The sequence below is a fragment of the Sinohyriopsis cumingii genome, chromosome 6 (genome assembly GCF_028554795.1).
Source record: "Sinohyriopsis cumingii isolate HCF-2022 chromosome 6, ASM2855479v2, whole genome shotgun sequence".
Taxonomy (NCBI): Eukaryota; Metazoa; Mollusca; class Bivalvia; order Unionida; family Unionidae; genus Sinohyriopsis; species Sinohyriopsis cumingii.
Window position 1 is genome coordinate 112829166 of NC_142966.1, and position 3285 is coordinate 112832450.

General features: G+C 42.3%; 1 long non-coding RNA gene across 1 annotated transcript; it reads left to right on the forward strand.

Annotated features, from left to right (window-relative positions):
- The first annotated feature begins 1668 nt into the window (after positions 1 to 1668).
- Positions 1669 to 2803, forward strand: LOC149797742 (uncharacterized). Its single transcript, XR_016421551.1, has 2 exons — positions 1669 to 1853; positions 2405 to 2803. It is a non-coding gene; the product is annotated as an uncharacterized LOC149797742 (long non-coding RNA).
- The last annotated feature ends 482 nt before the right edge of the window (positions 2804 to 3285 follow it).

The window sequence follows — 3285 nt, forward strand, 5'->3', positions numbered from 1 at the left end:
TGATCAGTTTCATACTTTTTCTGCCAGGTGTTTGGAAAACAGGAGACTAAATGTTGTTCTTGTTTTGGCCATCTGGAGTTTATCACTATGTCCTCTTCGTCTATTTCTTGGGGTTCTACTTCCACGGTATCCTCCCATTCAATTTCTATAGATTCTACAACATTCAAAGAGAGATTACAGGCTCCCATTGCTTCTAATAGTCTAGAATGACGTTTCTCAAACTGTTGATTTCAATCCTATTATCAAATTCTACATACAGTATGATGTTCACTGTGTTGTTTACGGGTATTCGCTTTGCAAATTGAAGTTCCACACGAATCTGGCCAGATGTTATAGTGTGGAAATGTCCCTCGTTGCTGCCTTGGTCTGGGGTGAAATCAAAGGCCCACAAGGTATAACATTCTGCATAATCCTCGTACGTAATGCCGTGACTGGTGTTGGTTCCTAACTGTCCCATGGCTTCGTACAGGGACAAGTACGATCTCAAATAATTCTTCTTCTCGTCACTAAAGTCAGGTTTGAAAGGCCTGGTACACAAGGTTTTGCCATCTCGACTGACTTCGATCTTGGACGCGTTGTAGTGCTGAAACTCAAAAGGATTTTCCTCGTAGGCTCCACTGGAGGCTGTATTTTTGACTATACGCATGATCAAACGTTTGGGTAACTATCCTTGGAACAGATGATCTTCGATCATCGATTGATGTCCGGCAGGAATGGTGAAAGTTGGCCGGTAACGGATACTTGGCGGTCGTTCTACTCAAAGTGTAACTGATGTCGTTTCCCAATTTAGGTAACACTTGCAAGCGTCGCACGTAGAGTCTGGCTTCTTGGATGATGGTTTCGTAATAAACAGAATCACTTATCAAATAGAAAGCGGCACTGCTACGAATCAGTCTCAGGCGGACATCACCTCCGTTCAGCAAATACTTCTCTTGCAACCACATGTCTAAATGCAAAAGATCCATCAGTCTAAATTTTTGTTGGGTCCTTTAATTTTCCTTTGTCGGGCGTTGAATCCCATATTTTGGTTGGTTTCTTTATCTGTAATCAAATCGGTATCGGCAAACTTGCCTGCCGTGCCAGGTTTAAATACCACGCAAGCATCCAGATGGATGTTCTTGGTTTCTTTTCCGTACGTCAAGAGATTTTCCAGGTACGCTCGGTAAGGGTAAGTGTCCATGCTGCTAGTGACCAGTTTGTTGTTAATGTTGTAGGGTTTAACGCCACTGTCAGCACAAGATAGGCTATACATGGCGGCCAGTATAATTGGTGGAGGACGAACGCTGAAAACCCCGGGAAGAACCACCTACCCCTGAGAAGCTACTGGCAGGCTTTCCCACGTACCAACGTGTCATGTTTACCTCGACCCAGAGTAGCCCAGTTTGAAACATGTATAATCAAGGTAATTCTGACGGGTCATTGTTTGATGTCGAACATTGCCGAAGGCTAGCACTAATCCGTTACGTAAGATTGTTGTGGCTAGAATAGAAGAACTGGACTTCGGAGTTGCAAAGTCACAGACAGCCAATTAACACCTAGGTGTCGAAATGTTTCCAAGATCAAAAGAAATTGCCTGAAGAAGTGGGAGTGTCCTAACTTCTTTCCCCTGCAAACAGACAGACAGGTTGAACTGGCCGCTAAGACGATTGGACAATGGCACAGCGCCACCCAATCAGAATCGAGATAGGGGGAGACCTTGATTTGGGTAGAATGATATCCCTGTGTTTTCCGGCAAAAGTTAGTTCGCTGAGAGAAATTACCCAGAGAAGAGGTTAGCGTAACTCCGAATAGCCATTCGTTATTGGCGGGAAAATCTTAGAGCGGGAAGGTCTAAGTACAGAAAGCTTCAAACGGTCAGTAGATATTTGTTCGGTCTTTGTGGAATGCGACTGCATTTTAATTGTAGGTCGTATGTATACTTTATTATTACTAGAATCGTAGTACAAAGAATTTCTTTGTTTTGTTAATATGTTTGCATATTTGAAGAAATGAGTTGATATTTGTAAAGAATTATATAGCTTGCCAGCCGTCGTAAGAGTTAATATTGTACTTTACTATGTGGGTATTTTATAGTAGACTAACACATATGTTCATATGATTATAGATTTTGCCATTGTTGAATATTTGTAAGGTACAGACATGCGTCTGATTTTGTCAGATTGTAGTACGATGAGATTAAATATATATGTGTATATACTGACGTGACGCAATGTATTGATGTCTGTATAACAATTCGCTGATACTGTGTTATTACGCCATTGTTTACCCTGCAAGAAGTGTGTGGGAATTTCGATGTGTATGCATGCGTGGCCGAAACAGTGACAGCTATCTGATGGTTAATTGTCGTTATAGTGTGAGGTGAGGTTCGATAAAACATTTGTTAACGCCTTGTGGTTTTTCACAGGAAGCTTTGAGGGACAGACCAGTTAAAGTTTGGTCCCGTTGTCTCGGATAGAGAGACGGAGGAAAGGAGGGAAGGAGAAGAAGGTGGAGTGAAGTCTGGGAGCGGAATTGGAGGAGATAATAGAGAGGGAAAGGAGAAGAAAGGAGAAGTTGAAGTCTGGAGCGAAGTTGGAGGAGGAGATAGTAGAGAGAGAAACAGAGACAAAGAAGGAGTTAGAGGAACGGAAAGAAGGAAGAATCAGCGGGAAGAAATAGATGAGTAGATGCAAGGACAGGGGGAAAATCGAACTCACACTGTAAATCACGGGATGAATTAGGCTGTCACTTGGTCGAGGGAAAGACGAGTGATTGGAAGTTATCGTTTTAAATTATCACATTTATTAAATTGTTATTGATTGAATTTCATCTTCGTGTTCTCTATAATTTAACCGTCGGCATTTCTGACTGGGGGCTCAGAGCTGTAAATCTACATCATCACTAATTTAACTTTCTAACCTAACGAGCCAGGGTGGAACTTTCAATTTAATTTAATTAAATTATATTGGGAGAACCCCACCCCAATACGACAGAACGTCACACAACGTTAGCCGAGGCTGAGATTCGAACTCACGCAGACAGAGGTGAGATGGCAGTGATCTGTAACGGTGAGCGCTTTAGACCACTCGGCCACTCGGGGCCTCGATCAGTTTTTTTTTCAGTACAAATCTACTCCACTGAACAAGGAATGCATGAAATTGTTGACAGGAGCTACTTAATCTTTGTCCTTTATATCGGGACCGTCTGTCGATGTGTCCATGAATTTCACTTTCAAGTAACTGCTATTCAGACCAATGTAATCTTCGGGCTGTCCTTTGATTTCAAACTCAATGGGAGCTGATCCTG